The sequence below is a fragment of the Natator depressus genome, chromosome 5 (genome assembly GCF_965152275.1).
Source record: "Natator depressus isolate rNatDep1 chromosome 5, rNatDep2.hap1, whole genome shotgun sequence".
Taxonomy (NCBI): domain Eukaryota; kingdom Metazoa; phylum Chordata; order Testudines; family Cheloniidae; genus Natator; species Natator depressus.
The window spans coordinates 122,300,509-122,313,889 of NC_134238.1; the positions used below are offsets into that span (position 1 = coordinate 122,300,509).

The following is a 13,381-nucleotide window of genomic DNA, read 5'->3' on the forward strand; positions in this document are numbered from 1 at the left end:
GAAGCTCAACAGGTTGGAAGTGTCTCAGAAAAGAGATGGTGAATTGACAACTCCAGGCAACTGGGATTTAACCACACACACACACACACACACACACACACACACACACACACAGAGACCAGCTGCAAGAAATAGAGCAGCAGCCAGTCTTGCTGAAGCATGGACATCAGCCAGCCTGGATCCATTCTCCCTGCTGTTAGCCTAGCACCTGCCTAACCTTTCCTACTGCCTACTGTAAACCTAGCCAGGCCAATAACACCACAGGCACGTGGCTCAGGGTTGTGGGAGATCCATAATAGGACCAGTGCTGGGCTTGTAATGCATTTTCCTGAGAGCTCGGGTAGTATCATCTAGGCAGCTCCGTCACTGTTGCTTATCCCAACTCAGGCTTGAGCTATTAAGCTTCAGGCAAAGAAATGTCTCTTGGGTTCAGTACTGCAACAGCACCATGAGCAGGAATGGCTGTGTTGCTTTCAAAGATGGAGACTAGTAACCAAAGTGGTGATGTAAGGAGCTCACATGGCTGGTTACTCCTGATCTCATTGGAAAGGGCCTGCCTTGTACTCCAATCGACTGGGATAAAAACTCTTCATAGAATATCAGGGTTGGAAGGGACCTTAGGAGGTCATCTCGTCCAACCCCCTGCTCAAAGCAGGACCAATCCCCAACTAAATCATCCCAGCCAGGGCTTTGTCAAGCCTAACCTTAAGAACTTGTAAGGAAGGAGATTCCACCACCTCCCTAGGTAACCTATTCCAATGCTTCACCACCCTCCTAGTGAAAAGTTTTTCCTAATATCCAACCTAAACCTTGCCCACTGCAGCTTGAGACCACTGATCCTTATTCTGTCATCTGCTACCACTGAGAGCAGTCTAGATCCATCCTCTTTGGAACCCCCTTTCAGGTAGTTGAAAGCTGCTATCAAATCCCCCCTCATTCTTCTCTTCTGCAGTCTAAATAATTCCAGTTCCCTCAACCTCTCCTCATAAGTCATGTGTTCTAGTCCCCTAATCACTTTTGTTGCCCTCTGCTGGACGCTTTCCAATTATTTCACCTCCTTCTTGTAGTGTGGGGCCCAAAACTGGACACAGTACTCCAGATGAGGCCTCACCAGTGTCGAATAGAGAAGAACGATCACGTCCCTCAATCTGCTGGCAATGCCCCTACTTATACATCCCAAAATGCCATTGGCCTTCTTGGCAACAAGGGCACACTGTTGACTCCTATCCAGCTTCTTGTCCACTGTAACCCCTAGGTCCTTTTCTGCAGGAAAGTCAGAAACTCCCTAACTGACAGAGAGCAATTACTGAAGCTAGTCTGCCTGTGGAACTGGAGGTGTGTTATAAACCCTGCTGTGTTATGGATTAAAAATGGCCCCTCCAACACACTCAGGGGGAAGAGTGAGTAAAAGCACTAGCTAGGTGGAGCCCTGCTGGGGTGAGTAAAGGTCCTAGCCTGCTCCTTTTAGGGATATGGAAGAGTAAGTGCAGACTTCAGGAGTACTGGTCAGCTAATCTGACTTCTGTGTTCAAGCCCAGTGAAGCTCTTTCCTCTTTAGTCCAGGTCCAATAAAATGTGTGAGGTCAATGAGTGGATTTCACATCAGCAGATATTTGCTTCAAACTTGGAAAGAAGCTGGATTTTCTTTACACCATGAAGAGCATTGCAGCCTACATTTCCCCTGCACAGCCCCTACAGCTAATCTTTCCATAGGGAAGGGGTGGTTCTAACACATCCTCAAGCCAGGGTCAGATGTAAGATACCCCATCGAAAATGTTGCTGGACCAGTCTTAAGTTATACAAAGCAAATGCAGTAACTGACTAACCCACCGGATGCAGTATTTATGGCACAAGGAGCAGTGAGTTATTTCAGCAAACCCCAGCATGATTCACCCATTGGCTCAAGTGTTTAATCGAAAGGCCTGTTGGAGGATCCAAGGTGTGAGCAAAGAGATCACACCAGCTACACCCCAATGGTCTGAATATTAGAAGGAAGAATGGGAAAAGGAAAGAGATGCTTCCTGCCCCCAGGTGGCTTTCTCTCCTGGGTGGCACCCTCTGGATAATTAGTCATTGTTGCTGTAGATCCCAGCTAGGAAGACTTGTAGTGTGCTCTGACCGTGGTTGGGCTTGCTGCTTCTGCAGGCTGCGTATGTGGGAGGGCTATGGATGGGAAGGTGGTTTCTAAGCCCTGAGCATGCAATGGTCTCTCTGTGCTAGGGATACTTGCACCTGTGCAGAGCCCTCTGGAACTCAGCTACTTTTCCCAACTGCCTGTTGAAGTTACTGGGGTCTGAGTAAATGCAGGGGCTGGTTTGTGCAGGGCTCATTGTAGAATCAGGGACTAACACTGCTCCACTCTGGCCCTTGCAGCCACTGAAGCTGAAGATCGTGTGTCTGGATGGAGGCTCACTCACATCCCTCTGTGGGACAGACACATGGGTGTGAACATCTCGGCTTGCTTTAAAGGAGTGAGGTGAGCACCTGCCTCAGCCCCAGGCCTCTGTCACTCTCCTCAGCTGCTCCAGGCATTTGCACTCCCTGCTTTGATTTTACTCCCAGTGTGAAGGGCAATGGGAAAATTATGGGAAGAAATTATGTCTGGTGTGATCTGCTGTCACTCCTGGCTGGGAAGGGCCCTGGCACTGGAGTAACTAGGCCAGGAATGATAATGGGAAGAGGGCAGAGCCGAGCATAGTGGTTATGACTGACCCCCCCCCCCCAAACTTTTCCCTGAGCTTGTTTCCCCACTTAGTCCTTCCCTGTGGCTGTGTCATCCCCATCATTTCCCCAAATGCTCCCCTGATACCCCCTGAGCCTGGCGGTTCCATGTATTGAACTGACACTTATGTTAGACTGAGGGCAGTTAGGGGAGATGGGAAATGCTATCAACAGCAAAGGTAAAAGGTTCCTAGGAGAGTCTGCTGAGGAAATGCCTGTTGCTGGTACAGTGCTCGTGATGGCATCAAGCATATAAGAGCCAGCCACCAAACCATGGCAGAGAGATTGTCAAACATTTCACAGGGCTCCCAGGAGAAAGTAAAACTCAGGTAACGATGCTGGATGGAGTTGTTAGTCTGATTTATTGTGTATGAATGGTACTGGGGTAAGGGCCAAAGGCATCCCCCGGGACTGGAGCCCCACTCCGCTGAGCGCGACACAAAGTGCTCGCCCGCTTGGAGAAATACCACACAGCATGAGCCAGCCTTGGGACAGAGAACGCACCCAGCCTCTGCCAGAGTGGACAGGGAAGTAAACAGCTGCAGCAACCACCCTGCTGCCCACTAACCTGAATGACTGAATTGAAACATGCCAAGGAGCCGGGGTGGAATTCCCTGGCTAATGGGCACTTCCAAAGTGAGGGTGATAGTCATTGGCAGCTTGGTGGGCCTGATGCAGGCATCTCACCTTGTCTATGCCGGGGGGATGCTAAAGACTTTAGCCCCCCAGCCCGCTCCAGGAGCAGCCTGGGTCCTCTCTCGGCTGACTGCAGAGGCATATTACGCTGCTCGGCCAGCACTGGGAGCCAGAGGGTTTCCGAAGAAGTGTCCACATGCAATGTGTGAGGATGTCCCTAGTGATATAGACATACCATCCCAGTGGTAACCCCGCGGTCCCGATCCTACACTAGCTCTGTGCTTCTGTGACCCAGAGCCCCTGTGGTGGAGTTGCCCTGGAGCCCGTGCTCCTTTCCTGAGGTCAGCAGATCTGCACACCGGCAGGACCTGCCCCTGGGCAGTCAGGTGCTGGATGTGGCCTACCCTAGGAAATGTCCCCTCAGCACTCCACAGGCATCCCATCACCCTCTACGCCAGGGGTGGCCAACCTGAGCCTGAGAAGGAGCCAGAATTTACCAACGTACATCGCCAAAGAGCCCCAGTAATACTCCAGCAGCCCCCCCATCAGTCCTCCCCTCCCTCCGCTCCCAGCGCTTCCCACCCCCAGCAGCCCCGCTGATCAGCACCTCCCGCTTCTTCCCCACACCGCCTGATCAGCTGTTTAGTGGCGTGCAGGAGGTTCTGGCTGGGGAGGGGGAGGAGCGAGGGCACGGCAGGCTCAGGGGAGGGGGCGGGAAGGTGGAGTGGGGGCAGGGCCTGTGGCAGAGCCAGGGGTTGAGCAGTGGGCACCCCCCGGCCCACTGGAAAGTTGGCCCCTGTAGCTCCAGCCCCGGAGCTGGTGCCTAGACAAGGAGCCGCCCATTAACCTCTGAAGAGCCGCATGTGGCTCCGGAGTCACAGGTTGGCCACCCCTGGTCTACAGGAACCCAGGAGAACTCGGTGCTGGGGAAGCAGCTTCCCCTGTCTCAGATATCTTCGCAGTGGTCAAGGCCCCCGCCTGGAACAGCTGGGACGCTATATTGGCAAACACCCCCCTATGTCAATTGTAACACTGCCATTTTCCAGGGCAACAAGCTCCACCGCGATTCCAGACCTCAGTGGTCAGGGTAGAGTACACCTTCCTGATTGCTTTGATGAGCTGTCTGTCAAGTGTCCCCGCCCTGTGCTGACATCATCACTGGGCTATAAAAGCTATGCAGGGGGTGGTTTACATATGGCTGAGAGAGCTACAGGGTGCAGGCTTGGTGAGCTGCCAGTGCACTGTGGGTTGGGGTCTGAAGGGGATTGTTTTGTTTGAGCTTGTCTGCCATTGGAATGGACCTTAAAGCTGTGTTTGCCTTGCAGTGTTTGGCTTTCAATTGTGAGAGTTGGAACTGCTTTCAGTTCTTGAGGGCTGTTAGTGTGGGAAGTTGTGGGGTTAGATGACTGGCCCACTCTCCATTTCAGTCGGCTGCACTTGCATGTGCATCTAGCTCTGACCCAGATTAATATCTGGCAGAAAGGGAAGGGAGACGGGGGGCAGAAAGACACTATCTCTGTTTAAAGAGAACAAAATCACTCTTGACCTTGGCTGCTGCCATGAGTTCAGTGGGAGCTTAGAACAAGCAACAGCCAAGATCCTGGCTCAGGAAGGAAGAGCTCTGCTCCCTCAAGAGGAAACCTCTTCTCTTGGGATCCTGGCTTCCCAGCTGGGCCTCCTATGGGCCTCCTATGCTGGCCATGACCACGCAGTGCTGGTGTTCAGGGGGCTGCTGGAGCTTGTCTCCTCGCACACCCTGATGCTAACTCTCCATCTCTTAGGGGTACTGCGCTTGGCAAAGAGGCTCCAGCCTGGCCTGGGGCATGTCTACCACACCTCAACCATAAATCTCTCCTCCCCTCCCCTGCCCCCATGTCCAAGGAGATGGGGCTCAGAGGAGCCCAGTCTGCTTGTGGGAAGGGAGAGGTGTCAGACCCTAGAAACACCCAGGGCTGCTCTGTTCTCCCATCTCCGCCTAGCCTGTATTGCTGAAGGGGCGCTGTCAGCCCCTTCCTACTGCTCTGCCAGGGCTCAGGTCCTGGCTTGTAGAGTGTGTGGGGGAGAGGGGGAAGCTGACTCCTCCCTTGGTGCAGTTACTGCCCTGACCCTGCAGCCAGGCTGCAGCTCCCTGTCATGGCTCTGACTCCTGCTGGCAGGAGGAATTTCCCCTGCCTGGCCCTGTGTCCTGCTCACTGAGGTGTCCAAGACCTGGGATACATTTCCTTGGTCCCAGCCACCAGCGTAGCTAGGACAAGCCAGAAAAGAGAGCTGAAAAGAGCGCTCTTGCATTACCTGGTCCTGCAGCGTGGCTTCCCTCCTTGGGGAAGCACATGGGTGCACTACTGTAGCAGCTGTTAGAAATGAGTGAGAGGCTGCAATCTGTGGTGCAGCTGGAAGCCTGAGGCTTGCTGATCCCTTAAGGGTCCCTCCTGGTTCTTGCAGTGACATCTCCTTTCTGCATGTCTGGTAACGTGAGTGAAATCCAGGCTGCCTGCCCTGAGCCCCAGGGACAGGAGCAACAGGTAGGTCCATGCTGGGGAGCCGGCGTCCTGCTGTCCTTCTGACAGAACTTCATTGTGTCAGAAAATGCCGAATGTGCGGGAGTGAAATGTTTTGCCAAATCTATTGCCCAGTCAACAAAACTTTTGATGAAATGCAGGCAGGCTTCCCAGGGAAACCTGCCAGTCTGAGGGGGAGCCCCGTAGAGTCCTGGGAAGCCTGTCTGGAGCAGGGTATCTGAGGTCTTGGAGGCTCCCACTCCACAGAGCAGCTAAGTGAAATTGATGTTTTTTTCACTCTTGCAGTTGCTATAACTGAAAAGGTCAATTCCCCAAAGCTTGTTTCAAAACCTCTTGGTGTTTCTGATTTGAACTGTTTGGCAATCTCCAGTTAGCAGAGAAGTTTTTGTTCGCTTTTCTTCCAAATTGGCTTTGGCGAGTGCTAACTAGAATAGTTCTGGAACAGTCCAGCACTCGTCCCTGCTGTACTGATTGCAGATGCTAACCCTGGAGCACAAGGGGATTCGTGCAGAGGCACTCCTCAGGCAGGACTTTTCCCGTCCACTAGTTCTTGTGAAAGGAAGCCCAGGACTAGCTGTATTAACCCTGTCAGCAGCAAGGATGGGGTTAGAGCTTAGCTGTGGCATCCCAGCTGGGATATAATAGATGGATATAGCCCCCTACGCTGCTGGGAGTGGAGCTCTGCCATGCCGTACGTGTGCAGAAGGAAGCAAGGATCGTTCTGGGGGCATCACTAACTATTAACGCTGAGCTAGCTGGGTTATGGTGTGGAGGAGCTAAAATGGCCTGGGATGGGGGAGCGCTGAACTCTTCGGCACCCAGCTCTGTGGCTAGCTGGGTACAGAGTTACCCTCTTGGGAATGTTAACAGACCGAGGAGTCACTCGGTCCAGCCATGTGCCCCAGACAGCGAATGTTCCCCAGCTGACTCCTTCCCCTCCCTCAGACTGCAGCGGACAGGGTGGCTGGCCCGCCCTTGGTCAGATCTGCCTGTGAGATGGCCTCTGCCAGCTACGCTGCCACCAAAGAGACCCACCCAGCCATCAAAGCCGTCTGTGAGGTGGCAGAGACTGGGGTGAGGGCCATCACCTCTGCTGCCATCACCGGGGCACGGCCCATCCTGGACCAGCTGGAGTCTCAGAGTGAGTAAAGGAGGGGAGGCAGGAACACTTCTGTATGAACAGCTTGGGGTGGGTACCTGACAGATCTTGCCTGAGTTCACTCTCATGTCCTGGCAAATGAGTGTTTGTAGACAGTGCCCCCTTCCTGGTGTGTTGTCTGCTTGCAGCTGGACACAGGTCCTGGGACAAGACACTGGGCAGGTAACACTCCATGGGGTCTAGTGCTGCTCTGCAGGGATTGCTGTGGGGCAGGGCACGGTTCCCCCTCTCCCAGGACTGGGAGAAGCCAGCTGAGAGCGAGCAGCGTCCGGCATCCAACCCTGATCTCTCCATTCTCTTTATGGGGATGGGGCACTAACCAGTCTAAAAACGCTGGAGTGAGGCTTGCAGGAGCCCATGGGAATCCCTGACAAGAGCTAGAGTGCAACAGAACATTAATCTCAAGAGGTTCTGGTTGCTTCGGGGGGCTGTCTTGTTCTCCTGAGGGATCTTGGGGCCAGCACTCTGAACCCGGAACTGGTAGCCAGGACCTCAGTTCTTAGCCCCACATGACACATGGGGAGGCTATTTACATCAAAGGGACATCGGGGCTGGGGGTCCCCCTGCCCAAATGCTTGCTGTGATTGAACACCTAGGAAGGAGTTGAGGGAAACCACTCTGATCCTCTTGTAGTTGCAGCAGCAAATGAATGTGCCCGTAAGGGACTAGACACCCTGGAGGGGAAGCTTCCAGTGCTACAACAGACTGTGCAGAAGGTAAGAACCCTTCACCCTGGTTACAAAAATCACACTTTCTGGTTTGTGGGCAGACCACAGAATTACTGACTCATCTACTCCATTGATGCTGCCAAGTAGCAACGAACACTTTCTTGAAATCCAGGTTTTGTCTGGGGCTTCCCACAGCTGTAACACCTGCACAAGGAGGCCAGGGGGTGGGGGGCATGTATGCTGGTCAGTATGCTAGAAAGCTTCCACAGAAGAGCATTCTCCACTTGGAGGGAGAGATCCTGCTATGCTTCCCTCCTCCTCTTCTCCCCCTCCCCCCCCCCCCCCAAAAAAAACACCCATCTTGTAGCTCTGGCATATGTGGCCATGACCTCTCCTCTGACACCTGCCTCTAGGTGGCTTCAGATGCCCAAGACCTAGTGCGTGCCACAATGGTGGGTGCCAAGGATGCAGTCTGCAGCACGGTCACTGAGGCGAAGGATGTAGTGACTAGCATGGTGGGTGTGGCCAAAGGGGCTGTCCAGGAGAGCGTGGAGGTGACCAAATCCACAGTGACCAGCAGCATGAACATGGCTCTGGGGAAATCTGAGCAGTTGATGGATCACTACCTCCCCATGACAGAGGAGGAGCTCGGTAAGTATACTGGTGCTGGCTCTCCATGGCACAATAGCAGAATGGGGCTTTGTTAACCTCTGTATCCTCCTAATATGCTCCCTCATGCTCTGTGGGGTAACGAGGGCCATGCAACCCACCTTGATCACATAGGCCTGCTGTCTCTTGCAACTTGAGAATCTGACTTGTGTTCTGCCCATTAGGTGGCAGCTAGTGGACATCCTGCAGCAAATGTTGGCAGCTGGAAACAGTTTACCAGATATCTTTTCTTTACAGAAAATATGGTATTGGTGGGTGGAGGGGAATCTCCCATCTCATCCGGGAGGCAGGACTGGAATGAATACTGATGTCCATGTCTCTGCCTGCTCCCTCATTGTAGTGATCCTCACCTTGTGTGTTTGATACATCAGTGCCTGTAGCTAGGAGTCCATAGCCTGGAACAGAATACCAGACCTGGGGTCTGACTCTGCAGTTCGTCTCATCACAACTGACCATTTCTCCCTTGCTGTATTCCAGCTGAGCTGGCAACCCCTGTGGAGGGGTCAGGAGAGCAGAAGAGTTACTTTGTGCGTCTGGGTTCCCTTTCTATCAAACTCCACCAGCGAGCCTACCAGCACGCCCTGGGCAAGATGAGACAAGCCAGACAGCACACCCTGGAGGCCCTGTCCCAGCTCCAGCAAACCATCGACCTGGTAGGACTTTTTGTCTTATTGTGTTTTTCCCCTGTAGCTGCTCTGATCACTGAAGATCAGACAGTTGCTTGCCAAGCTCTGCATGTCCCTGAATGACCATGTGAGTGGGTGGAGGGGCAGTCATGCAGTGTCTGCACGCAACTATAGCTCCAAGCCCAGCTGAGTGCCATGTAGTCCTGGGTGCATGATACCTGCATCCATGGGAGTGGGTGTACTGTGATACTGGTCTTTGGTGGTGGCAGACGTCAACAGCTCCCTTCCAGGTGGAGGATCTCCAGCCTAGTGGTATCACAAGTGTGGCACTGTCTGCTTCACTTGGCTTCTGCTGCTCCCCTGTACACACTGGGAGCAATACTGGGAGGAGCTCTTGTTCTCTGCTGTCCCACATAGTGACTGAACCCCTGTGTCTTCTAGATAGAACATGTCAAGCAGGCCATGAGTCAGAAGGTTCATGATGGGCAGGAGAAGCTGCAGCAGATGTGGCTGGAGTGGCACAAGGGCCAGCTGGGAGGCAGTGAGGATGACCACTCACCACAGCCAGAGGTATCTGATGGGGTTGTACTCTGGGAGCTGTTGGAACCACAGCTCCCAAACAACTCAGCTGGGTTGGCCTTTCTCACCTTGCTCTGCTGATACACAGCCTGACTCTCCAGGAACTGTTATCACCCAACACAACAGCAGGTGGCTCCACACACCTAACTGAGTTACCTGAGTGCTTTTATCTAAGCCACTCATGGACAAACAGGAGGCCCTCAGCCAATTTCCTAACTCCCCTGCCTTGCACCCCTACTGCAGCAAAAACCCAGAATTATACCATCTTATGCTGCACAGGGATCTGTAAAACATAAGTTCATTAATAGTTTGCTCCCCCCCCCCCGATGTAGGGAAGATATGCAACAGCCTCTGTTTAGAGCTAGGATTCCCAAACACTTCACTTAAAGACACACTGGTTAAGATAAAACCTAAAACAAGTTTATTAACTACAGAAATATAGACTTCAAGCAATTAGAAGTGATAGCAAGCAGATTACTTAGCAAATAAAGGCAAACTAAGCCTAATATATTAGATATGGTTTGAATTAGCAATATCTCACCCTGGTTGATATGAGCAGTCCACCAAGCTTCCATACATAGGCTAGAAATCCATTTAGCCTGGGGCCAGAACTTCCCCCAATTTAGTCTCTGCCCCTCGGGGGGGGCGGCGGGGTTCCAGGAGACCTCTTGTGTGGGGAGTGAGGCCAAGAGATGCCAGGAACCCTTTGTTCCAACCTATGTTGAGAGAAGTTCCCAGCCCAGCTTGTGGGGAAAAATATGGTGTCATGCCCTTGCGTGCCTTGCTAAATCATAGCAGCCATGACTCATAGCCTTCCTGTGAGGGTTTCAGATAGCCTAAGCTCTTCCATGGGCCACTGTCTTTGTTGAAGGGCCATCAGCACTGTAGCTTCTTCATTGTTGTACCTCAAAGGCTGCTTGTGGGTGTTTTCAACATCTTTCAGTAACCCATACATAGCAAAACTTTAACTTCATATAAAACAATAGCACACACAATCTGAGATTAATGGTCAACAGATTAAGACTTTCAGAATGATACCTTACAGGGCATACTTTGTACAAAATGCCACATAACCATACTGCTGTTGTGAATGTGGGGTGCAGTCACAGTATCATTGTCCTCTTGCAAAGACTCAGTGTGACAGTGCTGTACAGCACATCCTGACAGTGAGCTTCACACACCTAGTCACTCTCCCTCCTATCTCTCTACAGGAGATGGTGTCCCAGGCTCTAGCCACTTCCCATAACCTCATCCTGCAGGTGCAGACCACCTGCCATAGCCTCCTGCCCAACATCCAGGGTCTCCCTGCCACTCTCCAGGAGAAGGTCCAGCAAGCCTACCAGAACATGGGGGAGCTCCAGACTTCCTTCTCCAATGTCCAATCCCTCCAGGAGTTGTCTGAGGGTATCCTGACCCAGACTTGGGAGAAGTTGACCAAAGCCCAGGAGTCCCTGGATGAGCTGCTGGAATACGTGGTGCAGAACACACCTCTCATGTGGATCGTAGGACCCTTCGCTCCTGCTGGAGACTCTGCTGGTTCTCCCACTGGCTCTGCAGAGGAGGCCACAGCCTGAATGTTTCATATCCATATCTGCTTCTCTTCCCCCCACCCCACCATGCTGCAGTTTTGTGGTGAACAGCATGTCACAGGAGTTATTGCAATAACTCTCATGGAATGGAGGCAAATCTTTTCACCTTGATGAGCCCACCTGCACTGGGTTTGCAGTTCTAATACCTTAGTTTTGTCACCTCCCCACTATAAGTGATGGACAGAATAATTTCTCATGAGTAGCCAACTGTCTAGAACACCCACTTATTAAATGGACCTTAGCTGGAAGCCTTCAGAAGGCATGTGTCTCACGGTGACTTGGTTTCTAAGACTGTTGATTGGTCCTACTGAGCTGGCTCTCCCTTCCTGCAAGCCCAACTTCCAGGCTGGAGAAGGATGGGTCAGAGATGGGACCCCCACTATCTTGGGAATCCTGAGGTGCTGAGCAAATGCTGGTTACAGGGGGCTGACTCCAGTCCACCTAGAGGTTCTAAGGTATCATTTGTCCAGTGTGAGGGCTCCACCTGGCCTTCCTCCAAACAGCATTCAACCAATACTGCTAGTTCAGTTATGGGTGTTCCTCCCACCTCTCATTCCTGTACTGGGTTTCTCTAAGGTAACTGCACTTCCATTAACAAGGCTCAGTTACATCGGGGCTGGTAGATATAAAAGGTCTCTGCTGGTGACTAAGCACTTCTGTATGTTAACACAACTAGCCTCTTCCACAATAAACACGAGCCGCTTTCAGACAAGTCTCGTCCTTGTGTTCATCTGCAGATCTTTTCCTGTCTTGCTATCCCACCTTGAATATACCCTCTGACTGAGCCAGGTCCTGGAGACCAGCTTTCCCTGACTAGAGCAGCCTGACTTTGGTTCCTTTGCTTACTTGCTGTCCTGGGCTGAACAGACTCAGAGTGCTAACAATGTCAGGAAATGCCATCTCCCATGGATGCTGTTCTGCCCCTCTACCCTACTGAAGACCATGCAGGGTGGGGAGTATTGTTCAGTCCCTGGCCATGGGAATGATGCTCTGCTCTGGACCACTCAGATTTCTGGGGCTTGCCATTCTGCCTTCTCTTCCCCATTTCTTAGCCTGACCAATTACATGTTGCCTTCCCTGAGTCCTGCCCCTCAACCTCTCTCATTGGCTTTATAGTCTGACAAAGGAGATGCTTAAAGCCTTCATCAGAGAAGCTAATCTGGCACTGATAAGTGTTTCTAGTCAGGCAGGGTTGGGGAGCTTGGTCTCATGCAGGATGATGCTAAAGAATCCTCACTGCTACAAGTACTAGTGTAAAATGTTCCCCTGAAAGGTGACTGTAGTCTCACCCTCAACAGTCACCACCTGCCCAGGAACCAGACCAGCTTGCAGACAATGCTCAGATAACTAGGTCCTTCCTTTGGTTTCTACTACACTCGCCATCCCTGCTTGGATTTCAAAGAAAGCAGAACTTGGCCCAGTATATTAACACAGCTAGAAAAGACACTTGAGAAATGACACAAGGGAATTTGAGGGAACTCCTCTTCCCTTCCCTCAGAGTTGTCTCTCTGACCAAAGTTACTTACAGAATTTCCCTAGCTCAAGTATTAGGTGTCTTTGCTGTGGATGATCGAAGGGGGTCAGTGTGGTTCCACTTACAGCATTCCTTTTTCAGATTACAAGAATGCTATTAAGACTCTAGTTTTGTTTTAGAAGTTCCTGGGCTTCAAAGAAACCAAATCAGTCAGGCCTCAGTTAGTATAAACCACTTGTGAATATATGCTATGGCCTCCTTTAGCTCAAGATGTAGAATCTTATACTTAAGCATCCCTGGTTCAATTACTAGAGTTTCACTGAATGTCAGTTCTGACTGAAAAAAATTCAATTAACCCCAGATGTGTGGCTTGCAAAATCCTCTGCAATGAACTAGTGAAACACTTATGTAAAGTTTTGTGAAAATGTCTCTCCTGTTCCACACCACTCACCTGTGAGTATGAGAGACTAGAAAATACACCACATGCACAAGAAAATGGGACCTTTATGTGCTATGCCAATGTTTCTCCTCAGGAAGTCTGCACAGGTGCTTCCTGGTCCATGTCACACCAGGCAATCATGTAACTCTCAGTTTTCACCAAAGGGAAAATTGTCACAGCAGCTGCAGTACCAAAATGTAGCCAAGCTGCCAAGGAGTACCAGAGACCTGTGGAACACATTTAAAAGTATTCCTAGACAAGCTGGGGCTAGTGAAAATACAGGCTAAAATTATAAATGGAAT

General features: G+C 51.6%; 1 pseudogene; it reads left to right on the plus strand.

The window, feature by feature from the left end:
• The first annotated feature begins 4,374 nt into the window (after positions 1-4,374).
• LOC141988007 (perilipin-3-like) lies at positions 4,375-11,151 on the plus strand (annotated as a pseudogene).
• The last annotated feature ends 2,230 nt before the right edge of the window (positions 11,152-13,381 follow it).